Source organism: Pelophylax lessonae, assembly GCF_965119305.1.
Source record: "Pelophylax lessonae genome assembly, chromosome: 7".
Classification (NCBI taxonomy): domain Eukaryota; kingdom Metazoa; phylum Chordata; class Amphibia; order Anura; family Ranidae; genus Pelophylax; species Pelophylax lessonae.
The window spans coordinates 199985731-200012510 of NC_138774.1; positions in this window are offsets into that span (position 1 = coordinate 199985731).

Sequence of the window (26780 nt, forward strand, 5' to 3'; positions counted from 1 at the left end):
GATGTTTTAAAATAATATATATAAAAAAATAAAACAATATGAAATATACTATTAGAATTCTAATATATAACCTATTATATAAAATATACTGGGTGTGTGTGTATATATATATATATATATATATATATATATACCTGCACACAGATTAAAATGATTGCAAACGATTATCTTGTAAAACAACCCATTCAGTTTAAAATAGAGAGGAAAGGCAAACATTTTTGTATAGACATAAAAAAAACATTATAAATACCTTTTTTTCCCCCCCTTTTTAAAAGTGATCACATTCCCTCTGTTCTCAGCTGCATAAGCACTAGGGGGGAGGAGAAGCAGCAGCACATTGAGCTTCCCAGTGAAAGGCTGTGCAGCGGGGGGGGGGGGGGGTGACAAGTCTGGTCTGATCATTGGAGGAGAGCAGGCTGAGTTCCCAGCAGAGCAGCAGAGAACTGACCACAGTGTGCTCTGCTTAGTGAGGTCAGTTTTTAATAAGAAAGCAGGGGGACTGGCAGGATCACCAGGTATTTCACATAAAGGAAGCAATACAAAGGGAACAGGACACTTTCTCATACAATTACATGGTACAACAGGCACATCACGCACACACACACACAGGCATATCAGGAATATGAAGTGTTGGGGTAACAAACGCTTTAAATGGATACCGCCAGCAAAAGAGCCTGTAATCTCTGTGTATATTTTCCCATAATCCCCTCCTAATCAGAACCCAGGCTGGGAGAAGATAAATTCTACACTCTGAGCCAATAAGGATCTGTCACATTTTACACAATGTGCTCCCAGTCTAACATGTTTCAGGCACTGGGAACTGGATGGGGAGTTGCTTTAAAATAGGGAAGATACACTACTACAGCAGCTTGACCATTATAGAGTGTTAGGCTAGGTTTACAACTGTGCAATGGCTCTCAGTCAATGAGGAGGCAGAGATCCAGGAGAGCAGCCGCTCTCTTGCATGTCACTGGATCAAGATCGGGCTCGAATAAGTATTGGGGGGACTGCGGGGGGAGCTACATACAGAAGATATGCATGAAGGTAAAAAAAACTTCAGCCTTTAGAACCACTTTAAGGGTTGGAGCCTGGAGAAGGAGCCCCTAACACAAGCTTCACAAGTCATGTCCACTTTGACACCTTAGTAGCTCCTTAACTGACATAGGACACTTTCCAGAAGTCTTTCTATTTATAGTCCTATAGGTAGATTTTCCATTTTTCATTCAAGCCCTGATAAAGGGTTGTTGGCTTGTAAGTTGTATCTTCTTCTTGTCTCATTTTTATCAACAATAACTAATGAAGTACACAATAGTTGGCAAGGGAGAGTCCTCCATCCAGGTTGTTAAGTGTTGATGGGGGAATCTTGGATTTCTCTACAAGGGGTGACTAAGCAAAATCTCTGTGTGTATGGCTAGCGTTATCCTTTAACCAAATATACACTATATAACCAAAAGTATTGGGACGCCTTCCTTTACAAGCACATGAACTTTAATGGCATCCCAGTCTTAGTCCGTAGGGTTCAATATTAAGTTGGCCCAACCCTAACAGCTTCAACTCTTCTGAGAAGGCTGTCTGCAAGGTTTAGGAGTGTCTATGGGAATGTTTGACCATTCTTCCAGAAGCACATTTGTGAGGTCAGGCACTAATGTGGCCGGGAAGGCCTGGCTCACAGTCTCCGCTCTAATTCATCACAAAGATGTTATATCATTTTAAGGTCAGGAATCTGTGCAGGCCAGTCAAGTTCCTCCAGCCAAAACTCACTCATCCATGTCTTTATGCACCTTGCTTTGTGCACTGGTGCGCGGGAAGGGGCCATCCCCAAACTGTTCCCACAAAGTTGGGAGCATGAAATTGTCCAAAATGTCTTGGTATGCTGACAAATTAAGAGTTCCCTTCACTGGAAATAAGGGGCCAAGCCCAACCCCTGAAAAACAACCCCACACCATAATCCCCTCTCCACCAATTGATTTGTATCAGTGCACAAAGCAAGGTCCATAAAGACATAAATGAGCGAATTTTGGGTGGAGGAACTTGACTGGCCTGCACAGAGTCCTGACCTCAACCCGATAGAACATGTTTAAGATGAAGCAGAGACTGAGAGGCTTTCTCGTCCACATCAGTGCCTGACCTCACAAATGCGCTTCTGGATGGTCAAACATTCCCATAGACACACTCCTAAACCTTGTGGACAGCCTTCCCAGAAGAGTTGAAGCTGTTATAGCTGCAAAGGGTGGGCCAACTCCATATTGAACCCTACGGACTAAGACTGGGATGCCATTAAAGATTATGTGCGTATGCTTTTGGTAATATAGTGTATATCCTGATACCACCTGCAAGGAGTGCACCCCCCTCTGTTTTGGATTTACATTTAAAACCAAAACTCATCCAAAGCTTCTGCAAACCTACCAAATATTTTTATATGTAAAGTAGTTCAGTTCTTTGCCTTGCCCTAAGGCCAGTTCACACCAATCGTAGTGCAGGAAACGCACGTTTCTCTTTCCCGCACAGGAATGTGCTACTCTTGGTAGACATACGCGGGTGCTATTAATTGTTAATGGCACCCCAGAGGCATCTAGCGAACGCAGCAACCAAACCGCGCAGTTCCGTAATCCCATGCAGTTTGATGCGGTACAATTTTAAAAGTTGCATCTTGGCAGTGTATTAAAAAGGAATGGGCTGTCGAAAAAACACCATGCACAATTCCATTGTGGACCGGCCCCTTACACACAGGGTGGGCTCCGTTAGAGTCCGCCTGCTCAGTGAGGAAATCTGTCCGCTGGTCCCTGCTGAGCAGGCGGATGGCTGGTCCGTGTCTGCTGCGCTTATGCAGAATAGACACAGCCCGCTCTCCTCTATAGGCGGTCCGATACAAACGTACTGCCTGTCTGTTTACACCAGACTGCCATCTGATTCGATCTGCCAGACAGGGCCAGCGCCAGCATAAGGCAGTCAAGAGGTGCAAGTTATGCTGGTGCCAGCAGCCGGCCAGGCCTGCTCGCACCTGTAACCTGTACCCAAGTCAGATTAGCACTGGGGGCTCGGCGCAGCACAGCCTCAGCCGGGCGATGTTAACTTCACCCATTCGCCTCTCTTTACTAGAGTCCCAGCCCTGCCTACTGCACTCTTCCTCCTCTGCCAGATGCAGCACAGAGAGAGACTGTGACACCCTTGAAGACACCCCCCTCTTCTCTTGTGCCATGTATGCAGTCTCTGACCATCTCTTTTTCCATGTATGCAGTCTCTGACCTTCTCTTACGCCAGGTATGCAGTATCTGATCATCCCATCTGCCATACCCAAAGTCTCTGACCGTCTCTTGTGCCATGCCCGCAATCTGACCATCCATGTGCCACATCCACAGTCTGACCGTCTCTTGTGCCATGCCCGCAGTCTCTGACCGTCTATTGTTCCATTTATGCAGTCTCTGACCGCCATGTATGCAGTCTCTGACCATCCATTGTGCCATACACACAGTCTCTGACCATCTCTTGTTCCATGCCCGCAGTCGCTGACCATCTCTTGTGCCATGCCTGCAATCTCTGATCATCCCTTAAATGATGCCCTCAGTCTCTGACGTCTCTTGTGCCATGTATGCAGTCTCTGACCGCTATGTATGCAGTCTCTGACCATTCCTTGTGTCACACCTGCAGTCTCGGACTGACCTTTGTGCAATGCCCACAGTCTCTGACCGTCTCTTGTGCTATGTATGCAGTCTCTGACAATTCCTTGTGTCACACCCACAGTCTCTGACCATCCCTTGTGTCATACCCACGGTCTCTGACTTTCTCTTGTGCCATGCCCGCAGTCTCTGACTATCCTTGTGCCACGCCCACAGTCTCTGACCATCCTTTATGCAATGCCCGCAGTCTCTGACCGTCCCTTGTGCCACACCCGCAGTCTAAGTGTATGCCATATGGGGGTGGGGTGGGGGGGGTAGCAGGAGGAAGGATGGGGTGCACCAAAATGCACCTAAGCTAAAATCCTTGCACCAGTCCTGCTGCCAGACGGATGGGTAACAGATCCCCATTGGTCTGTTTCTAGGATCAGATCAGATGGGATGTCGGCGGGTGTCAATGGATATGTGTCCATAGAGGAGACCTAATAGGTGGACCTAATACATCCACCCATGTGAAAGGACCCTCACACCTTTAAAAAAGCCAGAAGTAATGCGTTTATTTGTTTTAAGCAGGAAGTGCGTCTGTTTTATATGGCTGATAAAAAGTGACCCAATTAGCCTAATTGAGCCATGAATGTGATAATTAGTATTTATTTCAATGCTTGGATCTGCATTGCAGTCATTAGCATACCTGGGCACAGCGAGGCCTTGAACAGGGTGAAATCTGCCCATGAAATCGCCCGCACAGAAGTGCCCCTCGGCGTTCGCAGTTTCTCCCCTGACACAGGAAGATCTCACTCCGCCAGCACGGATTCAGGTGAGTAACCGGGAAGCGGAGACTGCTAAAATAAATGGCATGTAATTTTCAGCCTATAGATCTATGCATCTGAGTGTATAACAAGGGGGATGGGTGACAGAATATTCAGGTGAATTGCTTCGTTTGCACATATACAAACATGTTAATTAAATGAAAATTAAACCCATCTGTTCCGGTGACAATGAAAATATAAGCATGCTGATTACAGGCAAATTAACTTTTTTTTTCTTCTATTTCTAGAAGTCTAGAAATTTTCTATACAGTTGACGGAAGTCTGGCTACTGTTTTGTCTCCACCTAAAAAAAACTTTCTTAGGGCTCTTGCATGCAGGCAGCCCCAAAAACAGACATACCCCCCCCCCCCTCCGCCCCCCCAAGTCCTAACATTACACTCTGACAGGGCAGCACATATGCTACTGCCGTGATGCTTTGCTACTAGACCTCCTTCTGAAAAGCGATCTACTGCAGGTCACTCTTCAGAGGGCAGTAAACTTACCACCGGTCTTAAATAAGCCTTAAAGAGCTAGGCAACCCAAGACAAATCTTTCCATGTTCGATAGATGTTGGTGAATCTCAACTCCAAACTACAAACACCTTGTATTTTGATTTGCACAAGGGTTAGAGCCTCTACTGGGTTTTTATTGCTGTCTGTCAGGACAGGAAGTGCTGGGTAGAGCCTAAAGTGTTTGATACCCTAAAAAAAAAAAAAAATAATAATTAGATCCTGTTCCCTAAAGCATGTTATACAGCACAGTGCTTGTGCTGTGTAATTTAGCCCCCCCGTATCAGCTGAAATACCTGCCTGATCCTGCCTGACTATGCCCTCCCCCCTATAAACTGACCACGGTTTACCATAGCTGCTGAGCCCTGACACCGTGGTCAGTTTATGCAAATCGGATGAATTTTTGGTTATTTAGAGATTCGCATGTTTCCAAATCTCGGAATGAAATAGTACCAAATTTCATTAAAATTAGTTACATTTAGTTTCGTATGTTCATTTTCTAACAAATTCCAAATTTTTGGAACTATTTCAATTAGGATCGGTCGAAAAATGATCGGCTGATTATAATTCTGTGTATTCTGAAGAATAGCTGGTTGTTAAGGAGCAGGCCAGGAAGCCAGCCGCTTCGTCCTTCATCAGCTGTCAGAAGGCTTTCCAGAAGGCTGACAGATGAATGTAAACAAAAGATTGAAAATGCAGAAAAAAAACGCATTGGGGTCTCCCCTCAATCCATACCACGTCACAATGTAAAAAAAAAAAAAAAATGGCGTGGGTTCCCCCCAAAATCCATACCAAACCATTGCCCCTTGCAGCCCGGCAGGCAAAAAAAAGCCCCCCCGAGCTGCACCAGGCCACATGCCCTTAACATAAGGGGGGGGGGGTTGTTTTGGCTCTGCCCCCCACCCCAAAAGCACCTTGTCCACATGTTGTGTAATTCGTTACTATTTCATTTGGATGTATCCAAATCTCAGAATAACCAAAAATTTGTTCGAATTTGCATTCGGACCGACATTAACCACTTGCCGACCGCCCCACGCAGATTTACTGCAGGAGGTTGTCTTGGCTGCGCCTAATCACGTAGATCTACGTGATTATGTGCATGCGGTCTAAGCGGCGCGCGACTGACCTGTGCCACCGCTATGATTGAACACAGCGGGAGCCAGACCACGGGAGGAGTGGGCTCGATCGCCGCCAGCCTTCCTCGATCTTCAGGGGAACTGACAGGAGAGCTGCCTGCCTATGTAAACAAAGCAGGCGGCTCTCCTGTCAGACAGGCACACTGAGATTGTGTGTCTCAGCTAAGCTGAAACACTGATCTCTGTGTGCCTTTAACAGAGCCCTCCCCTCCCACAGTTAGTAAGCACAATTAGGCTCACACTTACCCCTTGATCACCCCCAGTATTAACCCCTTCCCTGCCAGTTTCATTTATACAGCAACAGTGCATAGTTTTTAGCACTGATCACTGTATTGGTGTCACTGGTCCCCAAAAAGTGTCACTTGGTGTCAAATTTGTCTGCAGCAATGTCGCAGTCCTGCTAAAAATCGCTGATCACAGCCATTACTAATAAAAACAACAAAAAAAGAAATAAAAAGAGAATAAATCTATCGCATAGCTTGTGAACGCTATAACTTTTGCGCAAACCAATTAATACGCTTTTTGGGATTTTTTTTTAACAAAAATATGTAGCAGAATACAAATTGGCCTAAACTGATAAAAAAAAATAAAAAAATAAAAATTTTTTATAGGGAATGTTTTATAGCAGAAATTAAAAAAAAATAGTGTTTTTTTCAAAGTTGTCACTATGTTTTTGTTTATAGTGCAAAATCTAAAAACCGCAGAGGTGATCAAATACAACCAAAAGAATGCGCTATTTATGGGAAAAGAAAGGACATCAATTTTATTTAGGTACATCGTCGCACGACTGTGCAATTGTTAGTTAAAGTAATGCAGTGCCGAATCGCAAAAAATGGCCTGGTCATTAAGGGGGTAAAACCTTCCGGAGCTGAAGTGGTTAACTGCACATGTTTACTCTTAAAAGGGCAAGGCCCATTCAGGCTTGCAGCACTCCATAAAGCACAAAAAGGGACATGTGCAATATTTTTGGCAGCGCAGTATACCATGAGGCATTCTGTTGGAGCGCTGTACTGCAGGTGTGTTGGTGTCAGGGGCAGACTGGCAACTTTCAGCCCAGGGGTAAGTACAAACCAGAGGCCCATATTGCAGCGACTTGGCCCCCCTCCCGCTCTCCCTTCTTCCTCCTGACCCCCATTCCAGGCTGAAGCTGCGCTACAGATACTCTCTACTCGCTGGCTGAATCTGGGTTCCCGACCTGGCCAGCAGGGGGCGGTTGGGGGAGCTGGGACAGCTCAGTTGGGGTTGGAGGAGAGTCTCCAGTGGGGCATTGAACCAGCCTCTGCTCAGACATAGTTTACACCATCCATGGAAGGGAGACAGACCTGCACTCTGTCCTTGTCTTCAACACTCACTCAGTAGGTCAGCGGCAGGGATTTTTTACTTCCCTTCACCAGAAAACTTTAGGCATGTCTGTGGCAGAAGTGGTGCAGCCTTTTTACGGGGCATCAGAGTGACCCAGGGGGCATTTGCCCCCCGCCCCCTGGCTCAGTCCTGCCCTGGTTGGTGTTCACTGTACCAGTGCATTGGGGTGAATCTAAATGATTATAATTGCAGCACAATGTACATCCTATTGTGCATTAATGTGCATTGCAGTAAAGTGCATGCGTTACCATTAATGCAACACATCAGTGTGAATGGGCACCTAGCCATTCTGTGTGTCACAGTAATATGGAAATCTATGGGTTCCATACAGGATACACATTGTGCTGTGTGATTCCTATATCTGTTCAGGCAGCTGTACGACATCTCCATTGTTGTAACCTATACCATCTCTGCACGCCCAGTACCATTGGAGCCCTTATCCTGGTGAAAGCAGAGCAGGTCACTGGCAGGCGCCACGCACTATTTGTGGGATGTCGTGGGACCGGAGCTCAGCGATGTGCCTTTTTTCGGAGCGGAAGGACATTTGAAAATACTGATATGAATACAATCAGTACCATATCCCAGGCTGTGTCTGAGGAAGGAAACACAGGGCAGAGCAGCGTGTGTTCAGGGGGAAGCCTGCACCGACACTCAGGACGAGGAAATCTTTTCAGATAATCAGGGGAAGATCACACCATTCATACTCTGCACAGAAAAGCAGCACATGGCTGCAGATAAGGGCCGCTAGCATTGTAATGAGAACTGGACATTCCCATCGGGGTCAGACAACACCCCGATTTCTGCAAGCCAGCCAGAAAGAACTGAGCTGTTTACTGAAAGCAAGAGGCAAATATTACAGAAAAACTCTGCCTGGTCCATAGGAAGTGCAGAATTCCAGGGATGGCTGGAGAACTGTAATATTCTATGGACCAGTCTGCCTTTCCTGTTGTCACTGTGCAACTCAATGTATTTATCAAAGGAATAATTCTACAGGGTCGCGTCACTTAAAGACGACGTAAACTCTTCCTTTTTTTTTTTTCCCTGCAAAGTAAATGCATAATGTGCTAGCATGCATAGCATACTAGCACATTATGTAACACTTACCTCCAAACAAAGCCCTCGTCGTCCCCGCTGGCGGCCACTTCCATCTTCTGCTGTCTTCCTTCCTGGTCTGCGGACTCCGGCTATGCTACTGGCCGGGAGCCGCGTGAGGTCACCACCGCACATGCGCGCGGGAGCCACCGGTCACGGCACAGGGCTCTGAAGAAACGGCACAGGCGGTCGTTTCTTCAGAGGGCATGCGCCAATGACGTCATTGGCTGCATGAAATGTAAATATCTCATAAACAGTGCAAGTTTAGGAGATATCTACAGTACCTATAGGTGACATCACTCGCTGGGCCCACTCTTCCACGCCTGCGCCCCAAGCCTCTTCCTGACGACCTACCAACGTCCTTCTGGGTCCTGGGGTCACATGGGAGTGAAGCGACATGGCGGCCTGAATACTCAACATGGAAGCGGCTCTGATGAGCCTGCATGCCTCTTCAGATTGGCTCCACGGCCATCTTTGAATTGAAGGTGTCTCGTCCATCCTGATCGGTGACAGCACGCCTCGACTTTAGGGGGGTGGTAAGAAGGACTAGAGGCCCATTTGCTTCTCTCTATGGACATACCTTGACTAACAGAGCCACACCCCCCCTACCTACTGAGCAAACCGACTTGCACAGGAGTGTATCAATGGACTTGAGTCACTATATGTCCACCATATGTCCAACATATGACCCAGTTTGACCCTAGAGTACATTGCTGCAAGTGTAGTGGACTGACTAAGGACAACGCAGGGGGTGTCCCCAGATTATGGCTGGCCTTAGACCTGACCCGCTATTCCCATGATATCAATAGATGGGAACACAGTGCCCTATCTGGGTAAGCACTGACTCCATATTGGCTGTTTGACACTTATTAGGACTTTGGTCAAATTACCTGCTCAACTTGTATTCAGCCCATTGAATTATATGGATTTTATCAGGGGCGTAACTACAGGGGTTGCAATTGCAACCGGGCCCCATTCTCCAGGGGGGCCCTGTACACCTGGATAGGAGGGGGCGGCAGTGGCAGCATGTAGAGAAATCACTGTCCTCCCTTTTCCTCCCTCCTGTAGCTGCAGGAGGAAAATGGAGGAGATTGGTTCCTCTGTATGCTGCCCCCGCCACTCCTATCCAGTTCACTTGTGTTCTGCTGTCTCCGGGCCCCTGTGTGCTCCCCTGGTTCCCCCCCCCCCCCACTGTGCTGCGCCATCCCCCCAACTGTGCTCCCTTCCCTCTCCTGCCGGCTGCTGCAGGGGGTGTGTCACAATAGAGAACCAGGAAGGGGGTCAGTAAATATGTAATTTCCAGCTCCTTCCTTTTCTGAATGGACAGAGTCATAGTCAGTGACATTGTAAAAAAATAAAATAAAATGAAAAATAATATAATTAAAATACCAAAAAATAAAAACTTCTGACACCAGTGGGTGAACTTCCAGGATCGCAAAGGTCACACTTGAGACCGGGCCCTGGCATTCCACCTCTGTGGGGAGGCCCCGAGATGGCAGGAAGAGGGCTCACTGCAGAACTTGTGAAAGGGTCCCGCTGTGGGACCATAATAAAGGGCCCCGCAAGAAGAGTAAAGGACCCCAGGATCAGTGGGAAGAGCCCCAGGCTTGAAGGGAAGGGCCCTGGGTCTGGGGGGCCCATCATGGTTTCTTGCATCGGGGCCCTGAAGGTTCTAGTTACGCCTCTGGATTTTATGCATTGATGGACTAGAACTCAAAGTGAACTATTACATCTGCACGAACTATCTTCATCCCAGGCCTCTGTGAGAAGACATATTATGTCCGAGTTACCATGAAGGATTACAGCCTCCCAGAATTATCAGTGTACCCATGGACTATAGGCCATACTAGTCAGGAATTGAGCTTTCACTGCCTTACATCCAAATAGCAACGCATGTTTACATGATGTTTGATATTATAATATGCATTTGTTTTCACAAATAGGATGTTTTCTAGGGCAGCTTTCTAGGGGTTCAGGGTGGAAGTGTTGGGGTGAGTGTGGGAATATCTGCAGCAGCAAGTCTATGGAGTTGTTTATCAGCTGGCTGTAGATTTTTAGCTTTGGTTCACTGTCTGTCCACCAGATAATATCTATACAATAAAGTTTTTGGCCTTTCTTAACCTGAGTAGAGCCTTTTTTGCAACCATTTCCAGGGGTGACCTCCGCGGCACCCCTGTTTCTATTTTTTGTACCTATAGGTAAGCCTTATTAGTACTACGACGATCGCAGGTGTGGTGCTGGGGGGCGAGCGCGCCGCTGCCGGCGCGCTCCCGCCCCCACTAGGCAGCGGGGATGCTGATGCACCGGGCTGGTGGCACCGATTGCCGCCAGTCACCCACGATCGCTGCCCGCTGAGAGAGGAGAACAGTCAGCTGTTGTAAACACAGCTGACCGTTCTTCTCTCTGAAATGATCAGAGCGCCTGTGATCCTTCTATATAGGATCACCCACTAGATTACCCCTTCCCTGCCAGTGTCATTATTACAGTAACAGTGCATATTTTTACCACTGATTACTGTAGTAAGGTCACTGGTCCCCCCAAAAGTGTCAAAAAGGTCAGTTAGGGGTCCGATCTGTCCGCCACCATGTTGCAGTTCTGCTAAAAATCACAGATCGCCACCATTACTAGTAAAAAAAAATAAAAATAATGACATAAATCTTTCCCCCTAGTTTATAGACACGATAACTTTTGCGCAAACCAATCAAAATACGCTTATTGTGACTTTTTTTTTTACCAAAAATATGTAGCAGAATACAAATTGACCTAAAATGATGAAAAAATTTCATCTTTTTTTCAGAATTGTCGCTCTTTATTTGTTTGTAGTGCAAAAAAATATAAAAATACAAAATGGCACAGGTGATCAAATACCACCAAAAGAAAGCTCTATTTGTGGGGGAAAAAATACATCAATTTTATTTTGATACAGCTACGCACGACCGCGCAATTTTCCGTTAAAATAACGCATTGCCGAATCGCAAAAAAATGGCCTGGTCATTAAGGGGGCAAATCCTTCCGGTTCAGAACTGGTTAAAATAAAAGCATAGCAGTTTGCCCAGTGAAAGTGCATGTAGATTCATTTTGTGCAAATGGGACAAACAAAAAAAAACAACCACATTTTATTAAGCTATTTCCTGTGCAAGAAATTGTTTTTTTTATTGATTTAAAATGGAAAATACAGGAATTGGCACTATATGGTGCTAAGTATCATAGAAAATGTTAAAATGCAGTTTTCAGCCTGATAAAGAGTTAAAAGTCCCAAACATTATGGTGAAAGTTATCAGAAGCAGAAACAATCGTGTTTAAGACCCCATTCACACTGGGGCGACCTGTCAGGCAACCTGGTCGCCTGACAGGTCGCTGTAGGTCGCCTGCCATAGAGAAGCTGTGGACCCGTTCTAATAGGAGTGACACAAGTCGCTCCGACTTAGAAAAAGGGTCCGAAACTTCTTTGGGGCGACCCGGAGCGACCTGCATTGACTTCAATGTTATGAAGTCCGTGCCGGCCGCTCCGAGGTCGCGGTGCGAGCTGCGCATCCACAACCTGTGAGGTCGCCCCGGCAAGTAGCGTCGCCCCAGTGTGAACGGGGTCTAAAATCCCTTGCTACTTGCCACCATTTATAAACAGCACTCGCAGACAAGTAGATAAATATACCGATCAGCCATAAATGTATGATCCCCAGGTATGCATGCAGGAGAATGTGCTTAGCTGAGAAAACCCCTCCTCCTCTTCTACCCTCCTGAAGACTCCTGGGATGTGTGACATCATTCGCCTAGGTAAGAAACCAGGAAGTAGCTGAAGAAATGTAAAAAATAAATAAATAAAAGTTAAAACAAGTAAATATAATATAGTTTTCTATCTATTTACTAATGCTAGCAGTAGAAGGATTAAAAATAAGAATGTTGATTGTGAGAGTGAAATTCCACTTTAGGTGAATAACATTGATAATCTCATTACAATAGCATCTGAAAGTCAGTGGAAAATATTAGGCAGCAAGTAAACACGTTGTCCCTGAAGTTGATGTATTAAAAGCAAAAAAAAAAAATGGGCATCACACTTTTCTGTGTAGCTGCAGACCGTTCAGGGCGTCCATGGTGACCCATGTTCACACAGCTCAAAGCACCTACAATGGGCAGGTGAGCATCACACCTGGACTACGGAGCAATGGAAGAAGGTGGCCTGGTCTAATGAATCACAATTTATTTTACATCATGTGGATGGTCAAGAGCGTCACTTACTTGGGGAAGAGATGGTACTAGGATGCACTGTGGGAAGGAGGCAAGGGAGTGGAGGCAGTGTGATGCTTTGGGCAATGTTCTGCTGGGAAACCTTGGGTCCTGCCAACAACATGTGGATGTTAGTTGACATCAGGGCTGGCCCAAGACATTGTGCTGCCTGGGTCCAAGAATAACATGCTGCCCCCCCCCCAAAAAAAAAATAAAATAAATAAATCACACCCACCAAAAGGCCCACACATCAATTATTTTATATAATTGCGTTGCTATGGATTATTGATGATTTTATAGCAAATGTATTTGTTAGCTGTCCAGTACACCTTCATTATAAATGTTGTTGTTCCCACACTTATTACAATCATGATACCTTTATTTTTATTTTTATTTATCAGGAAGTCAAATGTACATGCGACAGCACCTTGTCTATATGCAAACTTATATGACATACCATTATGTTAAATTCCAAACCATAAACTCCATATCACAGACTCTCCTCATCACAGACTCCCCCCCCCCAATACAGACTCCCCTCATCACATACCCCCCCCCCCATTACAGACTCCCTCATCACATACTCCCCCCCCTCCCTCCACATTACAGACTCCCCTCATCACAGACTCCCCCCCAATACAGACTCCCCTCATCACATACTCCCCCCCTAATACAGACTCCCCTCATCACATACTCCCCCCCCTCCCCTTTACAGACTCCCTCATCACATACTCCCCCCCTCCCTCCCCATTACAGACTCCCCTCATCGCAGACTCCCCCCCCCCCCAATACAGACTCCCTCATCACATACTCCTCCCCTCCCCATTACAGATTCCCCTCATCACATACTCCCCCCTCCCCATTATGGACTCCCCTCATGACAGACCATCCCACCACAGACTCCCCTCATTACAGACCATCCCATCACAGACTCCCCCCATTACAGACTCCCTGTTGGAGATACAACAGCTTTTAGCTTATCCGATAAACTGCAGTTCACAAATAGGACAGTAGATGTCGCTAATGCTAAGTGATATGCTATGCATTTTCTATGATGTGTATTTCCTGTACACTGCACTGTACTTGTTGGTTATCTCTTCCTGTCTGTTGTTCTTATTATAATGAGGTGACATCTTTGATATCTGTGTTATGTTCCAATAAAGAAGCTAGTTCCTGTTTACTCCACAATGTCTGATCTGAATGGACTCCGCTGCACCCAGTGATCGCACTCTGCAACAGGTTATGGGCCCAGGATCCGGATAAAGATCGACATAAGGAAGGTTTCCAGTGACATCTCCTATAGACAAGTAAGACTGTTCATATATAAAGGAGGGAAAAATGGTCGGAAACTCAGAACTTAAACTCTCAGTGGCCAAGCTGAACAATGACAATTATCAGCTATGGAAGTTTAAAGTGGAAATGCTATTATCTAGAGATGACTTGTGGGAGGTTACCACTACAGAGAGGCCACAGGACAGTAATCAGGACTGGGACAAGAAAAACAGACAGGCACGGGCCACCATAAGATTACTAGTGGAGGATGATCAGCTCATACATATACGCCATGAGGACACAGCGAAAGGCATGTGGGACATTCTAAAAAGACTGCATGAAAGATCCAGTTTAAACAGCAAGCTGTTTCTACTGCGCAAACTTTACAGAATGAGACTTAGCAGAGAACAGGACATGCAGGAGCACATAAACGCAATGCTGGAATGATTGCACAACTCAGATCAATCGGGGAGAATATAACAGACAGCCATGCTGCAGCCATGTTGTTATGCAGTTTGCCCGATACATATACTGCACTGATCAATGCACTGGAGACACGACCTGAGACAGATCTGACGCTAGCATTTGTAAAAACAAGGCTCATAGAGGAGTAACAGAGAAGAAAGGAATTAGTGCATGACTCCACAGAAACCGACACCAGAACTGCTCTTAAAGCTACAGACACAAGGTTACACAGGAAAGAGACCAGAGTGTGTTTCAGATGTCACAAACAGGGACACATAAAGTAAGACTGTACTATATGGAAAGCAGAGCAAGGAAGACAGCGTCCCTCTTATGCTAAACAAAAGCTCAAAGCCACAATCAATGATCCATGGGAAGGAAACTGGAATGCCACATTTAAAGTGGCAGGCAACAATAAATGTCAAGGCTGGTGCATCGATACGGGGGCAACCAGTCACATGACGAGTGATAGAAGTTTTTTCACAGAACTTGATCTGAACAACAAAGAAACTATTTATCTTGCAGATGGAAGCAAAATACATACAGAAGGATATGGGCATGGAACCCTTGTATGCCCTGATGATGCGGGACACAATCTAGCCATACCAGTGAAAGATGTGCTTTATGTTCCTAATCTAGAAGGATGACTCTTATCTGTGAAGCGTCTGACAGCCAGAGGACTCACTGTAAAATTCCAAGGTGACAAGTGTTCAATCCTAAACGGCAACCAGACAGTAGCTAGTGCCAAACTGGATGATCATCTATATCACCTCGACACAGTGAAGGAAAAGGTGAGACTATGTACACACAAGCACAATAACTGTATACATATATGGCACAGACGTCTAGGTCACAGACACCCAGAATGCATACAGGAACTACAGAGGAGGAATCTGACAAGGGATCTAACAATATCCCCTTGTCCAGTTACTGTTAAATGTGAATGTTGCATTAAATCCAAAGCTACAAGAGCAACACTTCCCAAAGTCAGTGAGAAGAGAGCTTCAAGACCACTTGACTTAGTTCACAGTGACGTGTGTGGTCCCCTAAACCCACCTACACCTGGAGGCAAAAGGTACATAGTGACTTTCATAGACGACTATTCAAGATACACAGTCACCTACCTAATGCAACACAAGAGTGAAATTTTTGACAAATTACAAGACTATATAATAAAGACCAGTAACAAGTTTCAGAGGAAGCCTCTCATACTTCGGAGTGACAATGGAGGTGAATTCACAGGATATAAGATACAAGAGTACTTAAAACAGAATGGAATAGAACATCAAAAGACAGTCCCATATACACCAGAACAAAATGGAGTAGCTGAAAGAAAGAACAGAACTCTGACTGAAATGATCAGATGTATGCTGACAGACTCTGGACTACCACAAAAATACTGTTGAGAAGCCAAATGTAAAACACCTAAGAGTTTTTGGATGCAAAGCATTCATCTACATACCTGAAGAAAAACGCACCAAACTCAAAAACAGAGCATTTGAAGGTATCTTTGTTGGATACAGTGACAATGTCAAAGGTTACAGAATCCTTGATCCCAAAACAGACAAGGTTACCGTTAGCAACAGCATAACTTTTGTTGAAGATTTAAGAGACAATGTAATGACAACAGTAGAAGCAAGAATAGAAGAGAAAACTGACATTGACCAGCCCATCTCTGTAACTTCTGAACAAACAGTTGAAGTAAGTGCAGACTCTACCAGTACTGAAGAGCAGACACAAGAAGGCTCAGACACAAAACTGAGATGTTCAACAAGAGAAAACAAAAGTAAACCACCTGTACGTCTCTCAAACAAAGCAAGTACTGCCAGTATCAACGAACCTGCAACCTGGGAAGAAATATCTCAGCTTTCAGAACAAGAAGCAAGTAAATGGATAAAGGCTGCTGATGAAGCGATAAAATCCATGCATGACACTAAAACATGGACACTTACAGAGCTACCACCTGGAAGGAAAGCCATAGGCTGTAAATGGACTTTTAAAGTGAAATACAATGCAGATGGCACAATTGAGCGATGCAAAGCAAGGCTAGTAGCCAAGGGCTATTCTCAAAAATACGGAGAGGACTATGATGAGACATTTGCACCAGTAGTCAAGCACACTACAATAAGGACTTTACTGACAGTAGCCGTCACAAGGAAAATGCAAGTGAAACATTTTGATGTGAAAACCGCGTTTCTACATGGCGAGCTAACAGAAGAAATTTACATGGAACAGCCACCAGGGTTCAGGGATGAACAAAGGCCAGACCTAGTTTGCAAACTTCGCAGGAGTATATATGGTCTAAAGCAAGCAGCCAGAGCGTGGAATATAAAAATAAATAAGTGCTTACACATCAAAACTTTCTGAGGAGTAAAGCGGACCCCTGCTTATACACAAAGAAATTGGCAGACAGATGGGTCTATATGCCTATTTATGTGGATGATATCCTGATTTGCTTTGAGCAAGAAGGGGATGAAGTAGAAATACTAGAAAAACTAAATCAGAACTTCAACACCAAAGATCTTGGCAACTTAAAGAATTACCTCGGCATCCAGATCGAGAGGAAGATGGCAGCTTTCTTCTGAACCAAAGACACAAAATACAAGAAATAATTGAAACATTTGGAATGGAAGACGCCAAACCAGTAAAGTCTCCTATGGAAACCAACTACCTAAAGGAGATGAATTGCCAAGATAACCCATTACCTACTAATACTCAATACAGGAAAGCAATAGGGAAATTGCTGTATCTTACCACTGCTACAAGGCCGGACATTGCAGCAACTGTTGGAATCCTATGCAGAAAGGTTTCCATGCCAAGTCAAAAGGACTGGAATGCTGTAAAGCGAATCATTCGCTATCTAAAAGGGACTTTGCACTACAAGTTAAAGTTACCAGCAAGTGATGAAAGCACCTTGACAGGATATGTGGATGCTGACTGGACAGGAGACACCAGCGACAGGAAATCTACCAGTGGCTACTTATTTTTTCTGTCAGGAGGTGCCATCAGTTGGACTAGTAAAAAGCAACTCTCTGTTTCACTGTTGTCTACTGAAGCAGAATACGTTGCTGCAGCGCAGGCAAGCCAAGAAGTTATATGGCTGAGACAGCTATTAACAGACATGGGTCTACCACACTTGGGACCAACAGAAATCTATGAGGACAATCAAGGATGCCTTGCACTTGCTCACATGGAAGTATTTAATTCAAGAACCAAGCACATTGACGTGAAGTTCCACTTTGTTAGGGATCTTCAAGAGCAAGGTCTTCTTGAGTTACTTTATTGCCCAACCGAGGATATGACAGCAGATATCCTTACAAAGCCTCTGACCGCTGAAAGACACTCAAGGCTTACAAAGAAGATGGGTTTAATAGACTAAGCCTTAGCTGTTGAGAAGGGGTATTGGAGATACAACAGCTTTTAGCTTATCCGATAAACTGCAGTTCACAAATAGGACAGTAGATGTTGCTAATGCTAAGTGATATGCTATGCATTTTCTATGATGTGTATTTCCTGTACACTGCACTGTACTTGTTGGTTATCTCTTCCTGTCTGTTGTTCTTATTATAATGAGGTGTCACGATCCGGGGTCAGGCTCGAAGACCAGTAGCTATAGCAGTCGCAGGGCACACAGGAACCAGCAGGATAGGAACACTGACAGGTCACCCAGGCAGATGACGCAGGCTCACCTGAGGTGCGGAGTCTAAGTACTAACCGGTCTTCACCAGCGCTCCTGAAGGTGGAGATGGATTTTGCTGCGTGTTAGCACCAGGTCGCGGTCCTCAAGATCGCCCCACCAGGAGGTGAGCAAGTCAGAGTCCAGTAGCAGATAGGGATTAAGCTGAAGCGTAGTCAAGGAGTAGCCAAAGGTCGGTAACCAGTAGTTGCAGGTTGGGATCAAACAGAAGAGTAGTCGAGGAACAAGCCAAGTGTCGATAACGGATAGTAGCAAGGATACAGACGGCAGCAGGAGAGACAAGCGAGATATCGGCTGTTGAAGGCACAATATTCTGGCGACCAGGAAGTGCAAAGACATGGCTTATAACAGGAAGTTCATGGGAGGAGCAAAGGGTTCAAGGTTCAAGGCAATAAAGATTCACAGCAGGATCATTCAAGGATTTGTCCAGGGAGCTGTCCAGCATTCCAGGTAGCTCAGCGAGTAGAGTCATTGCCAGACACCATGGAGGTCCCAGGTTCAAGTCCGGGTCCTGACAGTACTCCCCTCCTCCCAGGACGTCCGCTGGACGTCCTAGGACCAGGTTTAAGAGGAAACCTCTGGTGGAACTCCCTTGTTAATCTAGGGGCATGAACATTTTCTTCTGGCTCCCAGGAATTTTCTTCTGGTCCATATCCTTCCCATTGAACCAGATATTGTAATTTATTCCTAAAGATCCTGGAATCAAGAATTCTCTCCACTACAAATTCTTCTTCACCCTGTACTTCAACAGGTGGAGGAGGCGGAAGAATTCTTCCAGGAAAGGGATTTTCCTTAAATGGCTTGAGCAGTGATATGTGAAAAACCGGGTGAATTCTCATACTGTCGGGAAGTTTTAAACGGAAAGTGACTGGGTTGACCTGAGCAGAAATTTGGAAAGGTCCCACAAACTTTTGTCCCAACTTTGCAGATGGAACATGGACCTTCAAATTTTTGGTTGATAACCAAACCTTGTCACCCACTTGAAAGGTAGGAAGTGATCGGCGATGTCTATCAGCAGCCTTCTTGTAAGATTCCTGAGCCTCCTTCAAAGTCTCAATTAATTTCTCCTGAATCTCTTGCAACATAGTTAATCTGTTGGCTACAGCAGGAATTGGAGTTGAGATAGGGAGATCAGGAATAAAAACTGGATGATAACCATTGTTTAAGAAAAACGGGCTTTGAGAGGTTGAGCTATGTCTAGAATTGTTGTAAGAAAACTCTGCCGTGGGAAGATAGTCCACCCAGTCGTCCTGAAGATAACTAACAAAACATCGAAGGTACTGTTCTAAAGTTTGATTGGTCCTCTCAGTCTGACCATTAGACTGAGGATGAAAAGCAGAAGACAGGTTGATTGCTACTCCTAAAGCTGAGCAAAAGCTTTTCCAAAACTTTGAAGTAAACTGTACTCCTCGATCTGACACAACGTCTTCAGGAATTCCATGTAGTCTGAAGACTTCTCGAACCATCAACTCTGCAGTTTGTTCCGAAGAGGGTACCCCTTTAACTGGTATAAAGTGAGCCATCTTGGTGAGGCGGTCAACGACCACCAAGATAGTGGTCATTCCTTTTGAGGGGGGTAAATCAACCACAAAGTCCATAGAAATTGACCCCCATGGTCTTGATGGGATAGGGAGTGGTTGGAGCAACCCCAAAGGAGAAGCTCGGGGTGTCTTATTGCGTGCACAGGTCAGGCACGAGGCTACATACCTTTTAACATCTTTCTTGTACCCAGGCCACCAAAAGGAGCGTGATAAAAGTTCCTCTGTTTTAGAAACTCCAAAATGTCCAGCAAGTTTTGAGTCATGACTCAACCGGAGGACTTCAACCCGAGCAGACTCAGGTACGTAGAGGCGATGCGTTTTAATCCAAAAGCCATTCTTGAACTCAAGACTGATGTCCATAGGAGGATTATTGAGGAGTGAGTCATTCTCGTAACCTTCTTTGAGGAGACTCAAGAATGCCTTTGAACTTGTGACACCTAGAAAGTTCTTTTGAGGCAGGATAGTGCATTCAGCATGGTTCTCCTGGGAAGGCCCCGATAACATCCGTGATAAGGCATCAGCCTTACCATTTCTTGACCCAGGTCTATATGAGATAATAAAATTAAATCTAGAAAAGAACAGCGACCAACGTGCTTGTCTAGAAGACAATCTTTTGGCCGAACAAATGAATTCTAAATTTCTGTGATCAGTGAGAACGGTCACAGGATGCTTAGTACCTTCCAGCAAATGCCTCCATTCGGAAAAGGCTTCCTTAATTGCCAGTAACTCCTTATTCCCTATGTCATAATTCCTCTCAGCTGAAGACATTAAACGAGAAAAGTAAGCACAAGGATGAAGCTGCATCTTTTCACCGCTTCGTTGAGAAAGGATAGCTCCTACAGCAGAGTCAGAAGCATTCACTTCCACTACAAAAGGTAGCTCAGGATTGGGATGTACCAATACTGGTGCAGAAGTGAACAGAGTCTTTAACTTATCAAAAGCAGCCTGAGCATTAGATGACCACACAAAGGGCACCCCTTTCTTTGTCAGCTGTGTAATCGGAGCTATCACCTTAGAGAAATTTCTTATGAATTTCCTGTAGAAATTGGCAAACCCGATGAATCTTTGAATTTCCTTAACGTTTCCAGGGACAGGCCAATCTACTACTGCTCTAATCTTCTCAGGATCCATGCTTACTCCATCTGGTGAAATAATATACCCCAGAAACTGGATCTGGGTTTGTTCAAACTCACATTTTTCCAATTTGATATAAAGTCGATTCTGCCTCAATCTTTCAAGGACAGTGCAAACATGCTTGCGATGCTCCTCTAGGTTATTGGAAAAAATGAGGATGTCATCCAAATAAGCAACTAGAAATTGGTCCAACAGATCTCGAAAAACATCGTTGATGAAGTGTTGAAAGGTTGCAGGGGCATTACAAAGACCAAAAGGCATAACCAAGGACTCGAAGTGTCCGTATCTGGTTCTAAAGGCGGTTTTCCATTCATCTCCTTGGCGGATACGAACAAGGTTATAAGCCCCCCGCAAGTCAAGCTTTGTAAAAATCTTGGCAGAACGAAGTCTTTCCAACATTTCAGAGATCAACGGGAGAGGATAACGGTTTTTAATAGTAACTTTATTCATGTGCCTGTAATCAATGCATGGACGTAAGGTAGAGTCTTTCTTTTCAACAAAGAACAAGGCTGCTCCAGCAGGGGATGTTGAGTGTCTAATAAACCCCTTCTCTAAATTCTCATCAAGCCACTCCCTGAGCACCTTTAATTCAGGTTCTGATAAATTGAATAGGCGGCCGAAAGGTATTTCTGCACCTGGGAGTAGCTCAATGGGGCAATCATATGGGCGATGAGGAGGTAACTGGTCGGCGTTCTTCTTATCACAGACATCCTGAAACTCATGGTATTGTGGAGGCAGTTTAGGATATGACTGTGCTGTAACCAAATCCAACTGTGTTTCCTTAATCTGTGGAGAACTAATTGGACAAGGCTCTCTACAGTATTCCTCACAATGGGGGGATGTAAAATTTATAACGCGTGCTTCCCAATTGATTGAGGGATTATGGGTGGAAAACCAAGGGATGCCCAAGATCACAGGAAATTTAGGTGACGTAATCAGCTGAAAACTGATGGTCTCACGATGGTTAGCCTCAAATTGGAGAACCAAAGGGACTGTTTCATGGGTAACAGGTCCAGAAGTTAAGGGTGAACCATCCACTGTCTCCATATCGACTGGGGCTAATTTATTTCTTGTCTGAATCATATTGTTTTTGGCAAAGTCTATGTCCATGAAGTTCCCCCCTGCACCAGAGTCCAGCATAGCAGAGCAAGGAATCTCAATGCCCTCAGAGATAAGTTTAATAGGGAGGACAAAATGAGGTAGTGAAGAATTTACTTTATTTTCTTCCTGGACCAACGGGGAGATGGACTGGCTAATGGAGTTTATTTGTTCAGGCGTGATCACATCAATCGATGCAATTGTTCTTCTAACCTTGTTAGGGCAGTTAATTGCATAATGACCAGAATCTCCACAGTAAAGACATAGGTTCTCAGAACGTCTTCTTTCTTTCTCCTGAATGGAAATGGACCTCTTAATTGCATCTACCTGCATTGGCTCAGGAGTGTTAGAATTAGGAGCAACTTTGAAATCCTGCTGAACAAATGGAGTAGCAGAGAAACGCATGCCACTCTTACTTGCAAACATTCCCAGCCTCTCCTTCCTCCTTTCTGTAAGTCTCTGATCAATTCTGATACATAATTGGATGAAGGCATCAAGATCATCAGGAGTATCAACTCTAGCGAGCTCATCCTTTACCTGTTCAGAAAGCCCTCGGCGGAACTGACTCTTTTGCGCAGCAGGGTTCCAAGTAGTATCTGCAACCCAACATCTGAATTCTGCTGTGTACTCAGCGACAGAGCGCCTTCCCTGCCTCAGACTATGCAGCTTTGCTTCAGCAGTAGCACAGCGGTTGGGATAATCAAAAACCTGATCCATTGCGGTCAAAAAGGTCTGCAGATTATTTAAAATGGCACTGTCCTGCTCAATATATGGGGAGGCCCAAGCTAGAGCTTCTCCAGTCAGAAGTTCGAGAATCAAGGTTACCTTTCTCTTCTCAGAAGGAAATGCAGCAGGGTGTGTTTGGAAATATAAACGACACTGATTTAGGAAACCTCTGTAATGATGGCGGTCTCCATTAAACTTGGATGGTAAAGGCTGAGGCATATGTGTGATAGTATCACCTCGGTCCAGTAGTAGTCTCTGCAGAGCATGAATCTCCTTCTGTTGTCTTTCCAATAGACTTTCTAGTTTATTAACTTTTTCTTGGCAGGTAACACCAAATTCTTGCAGCTCAGCAATTTGTTGCCTAAGAGGAGTCACGATGCTTGCTATAGCGGCCTCCATGTTTTGGGCCAGAATATTCTGTCACGATCCGGGGTCAGGCTCGAAGACCAGTAGCTATAGCAGTCGCAGGGCACACAGGAACCAGCAGGATAGGAACACTGACAGGTCACCCAGGCAGATGACGCAGGCTCACCTGAGGTGCGGAGTCTAAGTACTAACCGGTCTTCACCAGCGCTCCTGAAGGTGGAGATGGATTTTGCTGCGTGTTAGCACCAGGTCGCGGTCCTCAAGATCGCCCCACCAGGAGGTGAGCAAGTCAGAGTCCAGTAGCAGATAGGGATTAAGCTGAAGCGTAGTCAAGGAGTAGCCAAAGGTCGGTAACCAGTAGTTGCAGGTTGGGATCAAACAGAAGAGTAGTCGAGGAACAAGCCAAGTGTCGATAACGGATAGTAGCAAGGATACAGACGGCAGCAGGAGAGACAAGCGAGATATCGGCTGTTGAAGGCACAATATTCTGGCGACCAGGAAGTGCAAAGACATGGCTTATAACAGGAAGTTCATGGGAGGAGCAAAGGGTTCAAGGTTCAAGGCAATAAAGATTCACAGCAGGATCATTCAAGGATTTGTCCACGGAGCTGACCAGCATTCCAGGTAGCTCAGCGAGTAGAGTCATTGCCAGACACCATGGAGGTCCCAGGTTCAAGTCCGGGTCCTGACATGAGGTGACATCTTTGATATCTGTGTTATGTTCCAATCAAGAAGCCAGTTCCTGTTTACTCCACAATGTCTGATCTGAATGGACTCCGCTGCACCCAGTGATCGCACTCTGAAACACTCCCCTCATCACAAACCCCCATTACAATCCTTCATTGATATTACAGACTGCCCGTTCCATAAGATTGCAACACTCCCCCTGCCATACCTTATTTCAACAAGACGGGAAGCATGGCAGGTCTGGGCAAAGGGCGGGACTGTGAAAGGCAGGTGATAACTGGTTACTAGACAGCAGGACAGTCCCAGCAATCACCCGTTTAACTTAAAAAGTCCTGCCCTTTGTCCAGACCTGCCATGCTTCCCGTCTCTTATAAATAAGGTAGGGGAGGGGGGAGTACTGTGATCTTATGAAAGGGACAGACCTGCCACACCTGTTGGGCCAGGTGGAGGAAAGCTGTACATCTGATCTGGTGCCGCTGGTGCACACCAAACTGCCAGAAAAAAAAAAATATTGGGCATCAATTTGCCACCTCTCTCAACTTGGGACCCAACGGGACCCATGGTTGGGCCGGCCCTGGTTGACATGTACCAACAGTATTCCCTGGTGGCAGTAGCCTTTTTAAGCAGGATAATGTGCTCTGCCACACCGCAAAAATGGTTCAAGAATGGTTTGAGGAATACAACAAGTTTGAGGTGTTGACATGGCCCCACCTCACAACTTACAGGGCTTAATGGATCTGCTATGGATGGCTTGGTGCCGGATACCACAGCATACCTTCAGAGGTCTAGTGAAGTCCATGCATTGATGGGTCAAGGCTGTTTTGGGAGCAAAAGTAGGACTTATCCATTATTAGGTGGGTGGTCATATACTGTAAGTTATAGCTGATTAGTGTATGAAAACTGCAGGTTGGGCATGAATGATCAGAGTGGAGTTTCATTTTATTTAACCATCATGTAATCCTTGTGTACACAGTGTGTGTATGTGGCCATGTTTCCTTGTGTAGATATTTATATACATCCAGGGATAAACGCATATGAAAACCTCGCTATCTCTGTCCTTGTGTCAATATTTTTCCGGAATCCTCTCACTGAGGCCTGATTTACAGCCAGCTCCGAAATTTGTTCTTAAAAACTAATTTCCTTTGACATAATCAAAACCAGCTGCTGGCTCTTTGCCTCTTTGCCAAAACAAACCTGGCTCTTTGTGACAGGCGATCCTCTGCTGCTTTATTGGGGCTCACATTTTAACGCTGTGCGCTCACCCCCCTCTTCCGGCCTAAGCATGCACAAACATACAAAAGTTTAACCCACAGCGGCCGAGCCTGGGCCAGGACGCCCAATATTGCGTACTGTGTCCTACCACTCCAAAAAGCAACCGTTACTGAAATCTAGTATTGATCAGGACTGTGCAGCATAGATAAGTAACGTTTATCTGCTCAGCCTAAAGCCAAAACACTTTTTTTTTTTTGATAGAGTGTAAAGGATTAGAACGTCTGTCAAGATTTAATTGCTCTCAATGGCTCTGCCGGGAGATTGAAAGTCTTTATTTTTTCCAATGACCCTATTCAAAGCATGATGGGAAATCCAAAATTTTACTGTTGTCACCAAAACAGGAGGTGAGGGGAAATCTTCCAATGGGGATGCCTGTTCCAGTGACAACTGTGTAAGAAGGAGTGTCCAGTCAAACAGGACTTCTTGTGTCTCCAATGCATTGGAGTACTCTGTGGGTTGAGGAGGAATGAACAAGACAAATACTTTCTTTGGGCACTGACTATCATAAACAGCTACCAAAATATTTTTTTCATAAAATACAAATACAGTTTTCACTATTTTTCATCCTTTTTTGCAACTCTTTTTTTTGCATATACTCTATAGCCACCTGTCTAAAACTTCCTACTATAGAGGAACCCTTAACCACTTAAGCCCCGGAAGATTTTACCCCCTTCCTGACCAGGGCCTTTTTTGCGATTCGGCACTGCGTGACTTTAACGGACAATTGCGCGGTCGTGTGACGCTGTACCTAAACGAATTTGACGTCCTTTTTTTCCCACAAACAGAGCTTTCTTTTGGTGGTATTTGATCACCTGTGCGATTTTTACTTTTTGCGCTATAAACAAAAAAAGAACGTAAATTTTGCAAAAATAACAATATTTTTCAAATTTTTTATATGAAATTCCCCAAAAAAATGTAAAAATCTAAATTTTTTAACATTTTTGGCCAATTTGTTTTCTGCTACATATGTTTGGTAAAAAAAAATCGCAAAAAGCGTATTTTGATTGGTTTGCGCAAAAGTTATTGCATTTACTAACTAAGGGAAAGATTTCTGTCATTTTTGGTGTTTTTTTTTTTAACGCGTAATGGCGGCGATCTGCGATTTTTTTTTTGATTTTTTTTCGGTACTGCGGCGGACAGATCGGACCCTTGACTGACATTTTTGACACTTTTGGGGTTACCAGTGACATTACTGCAGTAATTAGTGCTATACATATGCACTGTTACTGCAAAATTACACTGGCAGGGAAGGGGTTAACTTTATTGGGGAAGGAGGGGTTAAGTGTGTCCCTAGGGTCGTGCTTCTTACTGTGATTGGACATGGCTACTGGTGTAGGAACAGTGATCAACGGTCCTACATAGTAGAACCGTATGATCACCATTCCTACACAGGGGAGAATAACAGGCGGCTTGTTTACATTAGCCGCCTGCCTTTCTCCCTTCACGGAGGACGATCGGGAGTGACCGATCGGGTCCGCCGGTCACACGCACAGCCTTCCCAGGGAATGGGCCGGGGCGGGCGCGCGCTCGCCCGCTATTGGCTCACAAGCAACTGACAGGCTAGTGACGTATATATACGTCACTTTGCCTGGCCGGGGCTGACCGCCGCAGTATATGTACTTGCGGCAGTCGGCAACCGGTTAAAATAATTTTCATATTCCTGGGAACCCATGCAAAAATGTGTTCATTGGTGGCTAAAAAAAAAAAAAAATGCCCCATTGTTGGCTAGTGGCAAGAAGGCCCCCCCTTACAGTGGTGGTCAGAATGTCACCCTTACAG